This window comes from Erythrolamprus reginae, chromosome 4 (genome assembly GCF_031021105.1).
Source record: "Erythrolamprus reginae isolate rEryReg1 chromosome 4, rEryReg1.hap1, whole genome shotgun sequence".
Classification (NCBI taxonomy): Eukaryota; Metazoa; Chordata; class Lepidosauria; order Squamata; family Dipsadidae; genus Erythrolamprus; species Erythrolamprus reginae.
Genome location: NC_091953.1, coordinates 8,736,297 through 8,750,949, shown reverse-complemented (window position 1 = coordinate 8,750,949; position 14,653 = coordinate 8,736,297).

The window sequence follows — 14,653 nt, the reverse complement described above, 5'->3', positions numbered from 1 at the left end:
TTTGTGCTAGCGCAAATAATTTTACTCCCTCTTCTTTGTGGTAGCCCCACAAATATTGAAACTCTGATCTATCACATCTCCCCTAGAAGGTGGGTGATATCTTTTCAAAACCTATTGCCATTCCACATCTTAGCATGAGATATCTTTGCCAAGGATGAGATGACCACATTGGTGGAGTGCTTGCTCTACAGGTACTTGCCAACATCTATATAGGAATAAAATGTTTGTGGAAATGCAATGTGTGAACCTTTATCCAGAAGGCATCCTCTTTTGGCTACAATAGAAACCTGTATTTTATCTTAGGATGGATATATGTTTATCCCAGGCATGTTTAAATTCAGTTACTGTGGATTTACCAGCCACATCTGCTGGAGGTTTGTTCCAAGCATCTACTACTCTTTCAGTCAAATAATATTTTCTCACGTTACTTCTAATCTTTTCCCCCAACTAACCTCAGATTGCGCCCCCTTGTTCTTGTATTTACTTTCCTATTAAAAACACTTCCCTCCTGAACCTTATTTAACCCTTTAACCTATTTAAATGTTTCGATCATGTCCCCTCTTTCCCTTCTGTCCTCCAGACTATACAGATTGAGTTCATGAAGTCTTTCCTGTTAAGTTTTATGCTTAAGACCTTCCACCATTTTTGTAGCCTGTCTTTAGACCCCTTCAGTTTTATCAATAACTTTTTTTGGGGGGGTGAGGTCTCCAGAACTGAACACAGTATTCCAAATGTGGCCTCACCAGCGCTCTACACAGCGGGATCATAATCTCCCTCTTCCTTACAATCTGAAAGGTTTGAGGACAGGGGGCTTGGAAATACCGTACTCAAAGCTTTGGAAGGAGTAAAGTCACCGGAACTTGACCTTAGTAGACTGGATGGTCTCGTTCAGATTACAGCCAGGAGCCCCTGTGTAGATATGTTTCCTGAAATTAGTTTTAAGCAGCCTGGAAGAGTGACCTGAGCCAGCTCATTGATGTCTTTAGTTGGATGGGAGGGTGAAAGTAGACTGAATATACAGGAATGCTTAAAGAAAAAAATGGGCAGCCTTCCTGTTGATTGCAACTGGCATAACCCACTTGTTTTTTGACTGTTTTCCACTTTCTTTGACTGCTGTGCACGGAGCATTTTTCACGTTGAACCGAGGGGTGAAAAAAAAGCACCCAACCACCAGCCATTAAATTGCGATTATATTCCTGCTCCACTCTTAAATCGCATTCAAATGTTTTAATCCCCTGCCTGCCCAAATTACAATTTGAAGCGTATTTACTCCAGTTTACTCTCCCAACCTTTTCTGTTCTGGCTGTGTCTTTCTTCTATTACACTGGGGGAACAGCAATTGCGTTGTCTTAAATCTGTGACTTGTTTTCAACTAACTTTTGTCCTTGGATCAAAAAATAACCACGGTTTTTGTCTATCACGTCCACTTTTTAAGCTACAGGATACAGTGATACCTCATCTTACAAACGCCTCATCATACAAACTTTTTGAGATACAAACCCGGGGTTTAAGTTTTTTTGCCTCTTCTTACAAACTATTTTCACCTTACAAACCCGTCGCCGCCACTGGGATGCCCCACCTCCGGACTTCCGTTGCCAGCGAAGCACCTGTTTTTGCGCTGCTGGGATTCCCCTGAGGCTCCCCTCCTTGGGAAACCCCACCTCCAGACTTCCGTGTTTTTGTGATGCTGCAGGGGAATCCCAGTGCAAAAACAGGCACTTTGCTGGCAACGGAAGTCCGGAGGTAGGGTTTCCCAGCGAGGGGAGCTTCAGTGAAATCGCAGCATTGCAAAAACACAGAGGTCTGGAAGTGGGGTTTCGAGGACTTTGGTGTTTTTGCAATGCTGCGATTTCACTGATGCTCCCATCGCTGGGAAACCCCACCTCCGGACTTCGGTTGCCAGCAAAGCGCTTGTTTTTGTGATGCTGGGATTATCCTGCTGGGATTCCCCTGCAGCATCGCAAAAACACAGAAGTCTGGAGGTGGGGTTTCCCATGGAGGGGAGCCTCAGGGAAATCTCAGCAGTGCAAAAACGGGTGCTTCGGCTGGCAAAAGGGGTGAAATTTGGGCTTGGCATGCATTAATCTCTTTTCCATTGATTCCTATGGGAAACATTGTTTCGTCTTACAAACTTTTCACCTTAAGAACCTCGTCCCAGAACCAATTAAGTTTGTAAGACAAGGTATCACTGTACCTTCCAAAGTCATACAAATTATGCACACAAGGGCAAGTAAAGTAAAAACTTACCAAATATACTGTTTACAAAGAATAATTTTATTCATACAAAGGCTATAATAGTTACTGCAAGTTAAATTGTGTTCATATAAATAGTTTTTTAAAATCAAATGGTAATTATACATATTAAGGTAAAAAAAAATCACTTATAGCTGTTTCTGGAGTGTTTAATCTGTGGACATTTTTGCTTGATGCTCCAACAATAGTCAGCCATCCTATGTACATCCCATCTATTAGTATTGTTATTATTATTATTTATTAGATTTGCATGCCGGCCCTCTCCGTACACTTGGGGCAGCTCACAACACAATAAAAACAGTTCATGACAAATCTAATAATTTACAATTTAAAATATTATTTTTTTTAAAAAAAAACATTATTAAGCAGACATACATACAAACATACCATACATAAATTGTATAGGCCCGGGGGAGATATCTCAGTTCCCCTGTGCCTGACGACAAAGGTGGGTTTTGAGGAGTTTACGAAAGGCAAGGAGGGTAGGGGCAGTTCTAATCTCTAGGGGGAGCTGGTTACAGAGAGTCGGGGCCGCCACAGAGAAGGCTCTTGCCCTGGGGCCCGCCAACCGACATTGTTTAGTTGACAGGACACGGAGAAGGCCCACTCTGTGGGACCTAATCGGTCGCTGGGATTTGTGCGGCAGAAGGCAGTCTTGGAGATATTCTGGTCTGATGCCATGAAGGGCTTTATAGGTCATAAACAACAGTTTGAATTGTGACCGGAAATTGATCGGCAACCAATGCAGACTGCAGAGTGTTGGTGTAACATGAGCATCCGTAGGGAAGCCCATGATTGCTCTCGCAGCTGCATTCGGCATGATCCGAAGTTTCCGAACACTTTTCAAAGGTAGCCGCATGTAGAGAGCGTTACAGTAGTTGAACCTCAAGGTGATGAGGGCATGATTGACTGTGAGCAGTGAGTCCCGGTCCAAATAGGGCCGCGATTGGTGCACCAGGCGAACCTGGGCAAACGCCCTCCTCGCCACAGCTGAAAGATGGTTCTCTAATGTGAGTTGTGGATCGAGGAGGACGCCCAAGTTGCGGACCCTCTCCAAGGGGGTCAATAATCCCCCCCAGGGTGATGGATGGACCGATGGGATTGTCCTTGGGAGGCAAAACCCACAGCCACTCCGTCTTATCTACCTTGATACAGTGCCTCTATGACCTTCAAATCTTGGTGGAATCGCCCACCCTGCTCATCACTGACTGTGCCAAGATTTTCCAGGAAGTTAGCAAGATGGCTATGTAAAAAATGCAGTTTGATGCTCATGTTGCAACCTCATAATTCTCATAAAGTATAGAGAAAAACTTGACATGGTAGAAGAAAACTAACTACAGTTTTGAAACCAGCATGCTTAATGAACTATAAAAAAGCTCAAAAATCAAACTCAACAGAAATTGTGTTACAAATTGTTCCCCAGTGTTACAATGTTGGATATTGGTGGATTATTTTTTTTAAAAAAAAGACTTGTTAAGGCTTGTAAAATAAAGGGGTGGGCGATTTTATGGACCCCTAGCTTCAGGTTGGCCAGTGCTGGTTGAAATTGTGACACCGAGGTACATGTTTTATGTTACGCCTCTTAAGTATTGCAAAGAATTCCCATCCTGAATTCTTTTGTTAAGTTAAAATGGATACAACGGAGGGTGAGAGGAAGCGAAGGGATGTTTGTCAGCAATTGTACAGAGTGGAGGTCTTCAAACATGGCAACTTTAAGACTTTTGGACTTCAAATCCCAGAATTCTCCAGGCAGCTATGCTGTGTTATACTATGCTGTGCAGCTAAGCTATGCTGGCTGGAGAATTCTGGGCATTGAAGTCCACAACCCTTAAAGTTGCCAAGTTTGAAGACCTCTGATACAGAGGAATAGCTATGTCTACTGTAAATTTCTTAATTTATCGTTGTACAAAAAAGAAGGACTTTCCTATTTAATTTTTTTTGTATCAAAATAAAATTGTTGTTTTTAATTAAAGCGTGTGACGTGGTAATGAGTTATCTTGCATCCTAAGTCACAATAAAGAAGAATTGTGGAACTTTGGATACGCTAAGTGGTTCCTTATATCGTGGGGAAAAAATACTAAAAGATTACTCTAGAGTTGGGAGGGACTTCAAGAATCGTCTGTCCCCTTCTGATGGGAGAACATTGGCCCTACACTTAGGTCCTGCACATAAGTCCTACACTTAGGCAAGAAAAAACCCAAAACATACATACAAACTGAGCCCAGGAGGCTCATGTTTAGCCCTCCCCAGGCTCCAAAGGCTTCCCTGGAGCCTTGGGAGGGTAAAAACGCCCTCCTCCCTCCCCCTGGAGGCACTCTGGAAGCCAACAACGCCCTCCCAGAGCCCCTGTTTTGAGCCAAAAATCAGCTGGACGGCACACACATTATTATTATTATTATTATTATTATTATTATTATTATTATTATTATTATTATTATTGTATGCCGCCCCTCTCCATAGACTCGGGGCGGCTCACAGCAATAATAAACAATATATAACAAATTTAATAATTTAAAAGAAACACTAAAAGCCCCATTATTAAAAGCAAACATACACACAAGCATACCATACATAACTGTATAGGCCCAGGGGAGATGTTTCAATTCCCACATGCCTGACGGCAAAGGTGGGTTTTAAGGAGTTTACGAAAGGCGAGGAGGGTGGGGGCAGTTCTAATCTCTGGGGGGAGCTGGTTCCACAGGGCCGGGGCCACCACAGAGAAGGCTCTTCCCCCGGGTCCCGCCAAACGGCATTGTTTAGTTGACGGGACCCAGAGAAGGCCCACTCTGTGGGACCTAATCGGTCGCTGGGATTTGTGCGGCAGAAGGCGGTCCCTGAGATAATCTGGTCCGGTGCCATGAAGGGCTTTATAGGTCATAACCAACACTTTGAATTGTGACCGGAAACTGATCGGCAACCAATGCAGACTGCGGAGTGTTGGTGTAACATGGGCATACCTGGGGAAGCCCATGACTGCCTCTCGCAGCTGCATTCTGCACGATCTGAAGTTTCCGAACACTTTTCAAAGGTAACCCCATGTAGAGAGCGTTACAGTAGTCGAACCTTGAACATGCACATTGGAGCTGAGCTAGGGCAACCATTCGTGTGCCAGAAGATATGGCTCCGTGAGCCACCTGTGGCACCCGTGCCATAGGTTCACCATCACCGCTATATACCTAACAGCTGCAATAAGGAACCTGGGGACAACCTTTGCGGAGAGAAAAGTTGTGCCTCTCAATTTTTGCCCCTCTGTCCTCAAAACTGTTCCTTCCATGGCTCATATACCTCTTCTCATCGCTCTGGCTATGTTGAGATAACCCCAAATCATACAATTCCTCCAATAGGAATTCCAATTTACGGGCTCGGCTCGGCTCCCCTGAAACCTTATCGTTCTCGAGGGCATATTGTTGACCGCTAGCCAAAACAGCACTTAAGGATCCAGCCTCCTTTCAAACACCGCTGCGTAAAGTTCACCAGGCCACCGTTTCTTCGTGCAAACAAACAGTTTGTCCTGTTTTACTTTTCTCCGACGCAAGGGAAATGGGTTAATCCGGCTTCGGTGCAGAGCCTGTTATGAAAACCCGAAGCCTTTTCTATTTACATTCACCATTAGCTAATTTCCTGAGCTCTATTCCCATTTCCCTAAGGAAGTGACATGTCCTTCCTGAAATTTAATTGAAAATCTGTCTTGGAATGTCCCTAAATCAGAAAGTGGAGGCTGTTTATTTTAAATGCACGCTGATGAACCGATCCTGCCATTATTTCACAAGGGAATAAAAGAATTTAATTGTTTGTTTGCTGAGTTAGTTAGTTAGCTAGCTAGTTAGTTATGTACGTCTCTTATGGGACTCTGGGTGGTATACAATTTGCAAGTTCTATAGTGCTTACGTGCACTAAGAGTTATTAATCTAATCTTACTCAACTTCTTCTCTGGCAATATTACAGAGAGCTTACAAAACAGTTGTTAGACCAATTCTGGAACACAGCTCACCTGTCTGAAACCCGCATTGCATATCAGACATTAATGCAACCGAGAGAGTCCAGAAATATTTCACAAGAAGAGTCCTTCACTCTTTCGCTCGCAATAAAATACCTTATTCCACCAGACTTGAAATACTGAGATTAGACAATTTACAATTACGTCGCCTCCGATCTGATCTAAATGTAGTTCGTAAAATCATATACCATAATGTCCTTCCTGTTAATGACTAATTCACCTTCAACTGCAGCAATGCACAAGCACGTAATAGATTCAAACTAAATGTAAACCTCTCCAAAATCGACTGCAGAAAATACGACTTCAGCAACAGAATGATCAATGGCTAGAATGCACTACTTGACTCTGTGGTCATCGCAAAACACAGAAGTCCGGAGGTCGGATTTCCCATGGAGAGGAGCCTCAGGGGAATCCCAGCAGCGCAAAAATGGGTGCTTCGGCTGGCAAAAGGGGTGAATTTTGGGCTTGTACACATTAATCTCTTTTCCATTGATTCCTTTGGGAAACATTGTTTCGTCTTACAAACTTTTCACCTTAAGATCCTCGTCCCGGAATCAATTAAACATAGAAACATAGAAACATAGAAGACTGACGGCAGAAAATGACCTCATGGTCCATCTAGTCTGCCCTTATACTATTTCCTGTGTTTTATCTTAGGATGGATATATGTTTATCCCAGGCATGTTTAAATTCAGTTACTGTGGATTTATCTACCACGTCTGCTGGAAGTTTGTTCCAAGGATCTACTACTCTTTCAGTGAAATAATATTTCCTCACGTTGCTTTTGATCTTTCCCCCAACTAACTTCATATTGTGTCCCCTTGTTCTTGTGTTCACTTTCCTATTAGAAACACTTCCCTCCTGAACCTTATTTAACCCTTTAACATATTTAAATGTTTCGATCATGTCCCCCCTTTTCCTTCTGTCCTCCAGACTATACAGATTGAGTTCATTAAGTCTTTCCTGATACGTTTTATGCTTAAGACCTTCCACCATTCTTGTAGCCGGTCTTTGGACCCGTTCAATTTTGTCCATATCTTTTTGTAGGTGAGGTCTCCAGAACTGAACACAGTACTCCAAATGTGGTCTCACCAGCGGTCTATATAAGGGGATCACAATCTCCCTCTTCCTGCTTGTTATACCTCTAGCTATGCAGCCAAGCATCCTACTTGCTTTTCCTACTTCCCGACCACACTGCTCACCCATTTTGAGACTGTCAGAAATCACTACCCCTAAATCCTTCTCTTCTGAAGTTTTTGCTAACACAGAACTGCCAATGCAATACTCAGATTGAGGATTCCTTTTCCCCAAGTGCATTATTTTACATTTGGAAACATTAAACTGCACTTTCCATTGCTTTGACCATTTATCTATTAAGTTTGTAAGACAAGCACCACCGAAAGGCTCCTCTGGCAGTCCAGAAAAGCCCAAGATGGTCGGGAATGGCAGGAAACTGGCCAGGCCTTCATGCCGCTCTCAAATTTCCTGGGAAATTTTTCCGGGCTCGGGTTCTTAAGTAGAAAATGGTTTTTAAGAAGAAGCAAACAAATCTTGAACACTCGGTTTCTATCTAGAAAAGCTCTTAAGTACAGTAGAGGCATTCTAAGTAGAGGTACCACTTTACTTAATTTTCCCCTTTTGTGATGAATTAGCGACATCTAGTGGGAAATTCAGGCATCCACCCTCACTTTAAAAATCATCTACTGCAAATTGCTCTCAATCTTTTTTGCAGCAGGGACCCTCCCTCTTTCAATCTCTTTTGTGGCCAGGGACCATGGCCACAGACACCCCCCCAGGAGTTAACTCAAGATTTAATTCATAGAAACATAGAAACATAGAAGTCTGACGGCAGAAAAAGACCTCATGGTCCATCTAGTCTGCCCTTATACTATTTCCTGTATTTTATCTTACAATGGATATATGTTTATCCCAGGCATGTTTAAATTTAGTTACTGTGGATTTATCTACCACGTCTGCTGGAAGTTTGTTCCAAGGATCTACTACTCTTTCAGTAAAATAATATTTTCTCATGTTGCTTTTGATCTTTCCCCCAACTAACTTCAGATTGTGTCCCCTTGTTCTTTTGTTCACTTTCCTATTAAAAACACTTCCCTCCTGAACCTTATTTAACCCTTTAATATATTTAAATGTTTCGATCATGTCCCCCCTTTTCCTTCTGTCCTCCAGGCTATACAGATTGAGTTCATGAAGTCTTTCCTGATATGTTTTATGCTTAAGACCTTCCACCATTCTTGTAGCCCGTCTTTGGACCCGTTCAATTTTGTCAATATCTTTTTGTAGGTGAGGTCTCCAGAACTGAACACAGTATTCCAAATGTGGTCTCACCAGCACTCTATATAGCGGGATCATAATCTCCCTCTTCCTGCTTGTTATACTTCTAGCTATGCAGCCAAGCATCCTACTTGCTTTCCCTACCGCCTGACTGCACTGTTCACCCATTTTGAGACTGTCAGAAATCACTACCCCTAAATCCTTTTCTTCTGAAGTATTTGCTAACACAGAACTGCCAATACAATACTCAGATTGAGGATTCCTTTTCCCCAAGTGCAATTCATAACATTTCTTCAAACCTTCGCTGATCCTCTATGCTAACATCACGGGCCCCTAGGTGTCCTCGGAACCAGTATTGAGCTGCCCATGATAAGTCTGGAATGGCCAATCTGGTAGCAGAAGACATGGATGGGAACTAATGAAGGAGAGATGCAACCTAAAAAAATAAGGAGAATTTTCCTGGCCGTGAGAACAATTCATCATTTTAATGGCTTGCCTTCAGAAATTGTGGGTTTCCATTACTGGAGGTTTGTTTGTTTTTAAAGAAGAGATTGGACAGCCACTTTTCTGGAATGGGATAAACAGGGGGTTAGGCTAGAAGACCTCCGAGGTCCCTTCCCACTGTGAATTCTATACCTATCTTGCCTTTGTTATTCTGCGAATTCTTTTTAAAAAATATTTATTTATTTATTAGATTTGTATGCCGCCCTACTCCGAAAACTCAAAAACTTTTATATTCTACATATCAAAATAGAAAGAAAAGAAAAACAATTTAAACAAATAGGACATACAAACATGCTTAAGTTATGCCTATCCATCTTTTTCTTTCTTTCTTTCTTTCTTTCTTTCTTTCTTTCTTTCTTTCTTTCTTTCTTTCTTTCTTTCTTTCTTTCTTTCTTATTCTGTGAATTCTATACTTATCTTGCCTTTGGTTTTTCCAATTTATGCAGCAAGCCTGACTCAACACAACGCCTCGCACTAGTTCTCCACCAGATGGCAGTGATGGACAACAGACGCAAGGGTGAAGTTTTAAACCAATAACTTTAAAGACAGAAGGGCAAAACTTTCTTCCAAGAGTCTTCGGAGAGGAGCAGCATTCAAATCAAATCAAATCAAATCAAATCAAATCAAATCAAATCAAATCACAAACAAACAAAACTTTCAATAGCCCTGGTTTTTTTCTTTCTAAAGGCGATTTTAAAAATATAAAAAAACATTTTAAAAATTCATTTTAAAAATAATCTTCAGTGTTGAAACCCCCACAATTTCTGGAGGCAAGTTGTTCCACTGATTAATTATTATGTAGGAATTTTCTCTCTAGTTCGAGATGGCTCCTTTCCTTCATTAGTTTCCATTCATTTGCAGTCTAAATATAAGATAGGTAGGTAGGTAGAAATGTAGATATGCAGATATGCAGATAGGAGGGAGGGAAGGAGAGAGGGAGAGAGGGAGGGAAGGAGGGCGGGAGGGAAGCAAGGAAGGATGGAGGGAAGGAAGGAAGGAAGGACCATTTCCATTTATTCCTACACGATATGATACACGAGCACACAATAGATTCAAACTTCATGTCAACCGCTCCAAACTCGACTGTGGAAAATAGGACTTCAGGAACAAAGTGATCAATGCCTGGAATGCCCTACCCGACTCTGTGGTTTCTTCCCCAAACCCCAAAAACTTTATCCTTAGACTGTTTACACTGTTAACCTCACCCCATTCCTAAGAGGTCTGTAAGGGGTGTACCTACAATCCCTATACTACTGTTCTATTATCCTAATTTACCTGTACCTACTTTGCTAATGTTTATGTTTATATCAATACCTTCTATCTTTTAGATGGTTGATAAAACAAATAAAATGTTTGTTTGTTTGTTTGTTTGTTTGTTTATTTATTTATTTATTAGATTTGTATGCCGCCCCTCTCCGCAGACTCAGAGCGGTTAACAACAGTAACAAAACAGTATAATCCAATACTAAAAACAGTTAAAACCCATTATATAAAAACCAATCATACATACAGACATACCATGCATAACTTGTAATGGCCTAGGGGGAAAGTGTATCTCAGTTTCCCCATGCCTGGCAGCAGAAGTGGGTTTTAAGGAGCTTACGAAAGGCGAGGAGGGTGGGGGGAATTCTAACCTCTGGGGGGAGTTGGTTCCACAGGGCCGGGGCCGCCACAGAGAAGGCTCTTCGCCTGGGCCCCGCCAAGTGACCCACTCTGTGGGACCTAACTGGTTGCTGGAATTCATGCAGCAGAAGGCGGTCCCTGAGGTAATCTGGTCCGGTGCCATTGAGGGCTTTATAGGTCATAACCAACACTTTGAATTGTGACCGGAAATTGATCGGCAACCAATGCAGACTGTGGAGTGTTGATGTGACATGGGTATATCTGGGAAAGCCCATGATTGCTCTCGCAGCCGCATTCTGCACGATCTGGAGTTTCCGAACACTTTTCAAAGGTAGTCCCATGTAGAGAGCGTTACAGTAGTCGAGCCTCGAAGTGATGGATGGATGGATAGATATAAAGATAGATAGATGGATGGATGGATGGATAGATAGATAGATAGATAGATAGATAGATAGATAGATAGATAGAAGGATAGATAGACAGACAGACAGACCCACGTAAAATCAACCGGAGACTAATTATATTTAGATATTTCCTTCCCAGAATTGTTCTTTTCTTCAGAAGATGAATGTTGAGCCAGGAGCTTATGCTTAAAAACATTCTCTGTTGGTGCTGACATAAGAGTGTGATTTATTGGAAAGGAGGGTTTTTGAAAACAGGAATGGTTATCTGTGATTCCATTATCCTACTGGAAGGATTAACCCTTGGAACAGATTCAGTTCAATATCCCCCTCCAAGCTGCTAAACGTGGCTCTTTTTTTGATGGCCCATGAGATCCCTAAGTACAAGAATAATGACAATCAGTTCCTTTCATATCTCAAAATAATGGGAATTACTTTAAGGGGAATTGTTACGTCATTTTTTTCCAGAGACAATTGGAGGAAAAATTTTGGGCAGAAAAAGGAGAAAAGTAAGAAAGAAAAGGCGAGACCATCTCTGCAATATGTTTTACATCCAGATGATTATCTGGGAACAACAGGCGCAGTGGTGGGATTTTAATTTTTTTCCTTTTTCTCCACATTGAAAAACATGCATAACAACACATATACCTTCAATACCAATTCATATATTTAAATCACGGGCTTCCCTAAATAAGCCCATGTTACACCACCACTCCGCAGTCTGCATTGGTTGCCGATCAGTTTCCGGTCACAATTCAAAGTATTGGTTATGACCTATAAAGCCCTTCATGGCACCGGACCAGATTATCTCAGGGACCACCTTCTGCCACATGAATCCCAGCGACCAGTTAGGTCCCACAGAGTTGGCCTTCTCCGGGTCCCGTCAATTAAACAATGTCATTTGGCGGGGCCCAGGGGAAGAGCCTTCTCTGTGGCAGCCCCCACCCTCTGGAATTAGCTCCCCTCGGAGATCAGAATTGCCCCCACCCTCCTCGCCTTTCGTAAGCTTCTTAAATCCCACCTCTGTCGTCAGGCATGGGGGAATTGAGATATACCTTCCTCCTAGGCCTATACAATTTATGCATGGTATGTTTGTGTGTATGCTTGGTTTTTAATAAGGGCTTTTAGTAATTTAAATATTAGATTTTTTTTATGCTGTTTCTTATTATTGTTGTTAGCCACCCCGAGTCTACGGAGAGGGGCGGCATACAAATCGAATCAAATCGAATCGAATCGAATGAATGAATGAATAAATAAATAAATAAATAATCTCTTATAAAGACTAAGATAACCTGAATTACATTTCAAATTCCCAGTACAGTAGAGTCTTGGTTATCCAACATAAACAGGCAGGCTGATAGTTGGATTGCTGAAAATGTCAGATAATTCAGACTCTACTGTATGTACAAATTTGGGGTTGATGACAAGAGATTTTTAAAAAAATAAAGTTTATTAATTTTTCCATTTTTAAAAAAAACAAAACAAAATCATAATAAATACAGTAGGTAGTTCTGCATTGGTACATTCTTGCATATTTTTCTTTTGAGCTTTGTTACATTTTGTAAACTTATATACATTTAATCATTCTACACTTAATCTTATTTTAATAAAATAGATAATATATTTATATTTTATACTATTATGCTGAATATTTGTATACTAATACGTTGTACTCTTCTATACTGTATACTATTATACGTAATACATTTCTATCTATCTATCTATCTATCTATCTATCTATCTATCTATCTATTTATTAGATTTGTATGCTGCCCCTCTCTGTAGACTCGGGACAGCTCACAGCAACAATAAAAAAATGTACAACAAATCTAATAATTAAAAAAACACTAAAAACCCCATTATTAAAAGCAAACATACACACAAACATACCATGCATAAACTGTATAGGCCCAGGGGAGATGTCTCAATTCCCCCATGCCTGACGGCAGAGGTAGGTTTTAAGGAGTTTATGAAAGGCAAAGAGGGTGGGGGTAGTTCTAATCTCCGGGGAGAGCTGGTTCCAAAGGGTCGGGGCTGCCACAGAGAAGGCTCTTCCCTTGGGTCCCGCCAAATGGCATTGTTTAGTTGACGGGACCCGGAGAAGGCCAACTCTGTGGGACCTAACCGGTCGCTGGGATTTGTGAGGCAGAAGGCGGTCCCGGAGATATTCTGGTCCACGTTATATTTAAGTTTAAGTTTAAGTTTAATCAGATTTGTATGCCGCCCCTCTCCGCAGACTCGGGGCGGCTCACAGCAATAGCAATACAATGTAAGACAAATCCAATATTTAAATTAATTTAAAAACCCCCACAAGTTAAAACCAATCATACACACTAGCGTACCATGCATAAATTCTATAAGCCTAGGGGGAAGGAACATGTCAATTCCCCCATGCCTGACGACAGAGGTGGGTTTTAAGGAGCTTACGAAAGGCTAGGAGGGTGGGGGCAACTCTGATATCTGGGGGGAGTTGGTTCCAAAGGGTCGGGGCCGCCACAGAGAAGGCTCTTCCCCTGGGTCCCGCCAAACGACATTGTTTAGTTGACGGGACCCGGAGAAGGCCAACTCTGTGGCACCTAACTGGTCGCTGGGATTCGTGCGGCAGAATTATATTATATTTACATAATGTGCTTCAATTTTAGTTCTTTCTTTTCATTTTGTTTCCATTTTGGGGAGACAGTGCACGCCTTTTCTAAACCAATTTTAAGTTGGCTAACAGTCACAGCATTCTGTTTATCCCATTTCAGCCCATTAACACCTCCAAAGAACAAACTTGGGGTTGATGACAAGAGATTTTTGACCCACGGCCTCATAGCTACTAATTAGGCAAAAGGGAAGCTTGCTGCCTCTTCTAAAAACCCAAATTGATTGAGTACATAAAAGCCATCGGCTCTCCAAATGTCAGCTATTTTGAATCTAATGTTAATTATTGTCTATGCAATCATGTCAGCCTTAATGGGATTGTAATTATATGTGGTGTTTTCATGTTCTAATTTCCTTTTGTCAGGAACACAGGTAAAGTGTACAAAAGTGATGAAGGGAAGTGACTCAGTTCTTATTGATCAGTAGGAGATAGAAGGAGGGTCTTTTAAGGCAGCGCCCTTCACCACTTGGTTTATATTCCCACAACAAGGATACCCTGACGAATGTGCTTTATCCATGCTGTCAGATTGTCTTGCAAGACACAGGAAGGGGGGGGGGTGTTAGACTAAGTTTTTAATTATTGGATTAGTTATATATTGTTTACCATTGTTGTGAGCCGTCCCAAGTCTTTGGAGAGGGGCGGCATACAAATCTAATAAGTAATAATAATAATAATAATAATAATAATAATTATTATTATTATTATTATTATTATTATTATTATTATTATTATGTCAGTACAACACAGCAAACGAGATCACTATGCTGGATTTCGTATTTCATCACCCGTCGGGTGCTTCCCAAGCGCCTAAGACTGCGTGATGTAGCGGCGAATTATGTTTGCCGATCCCAGTAAAGCGGCCTTTTGCAATTGACAGTTGGAGATCTTGTCAATTCCGATGGTTTTCAAATGTCCGTTGAGATCCTTTGGCACTGCGCC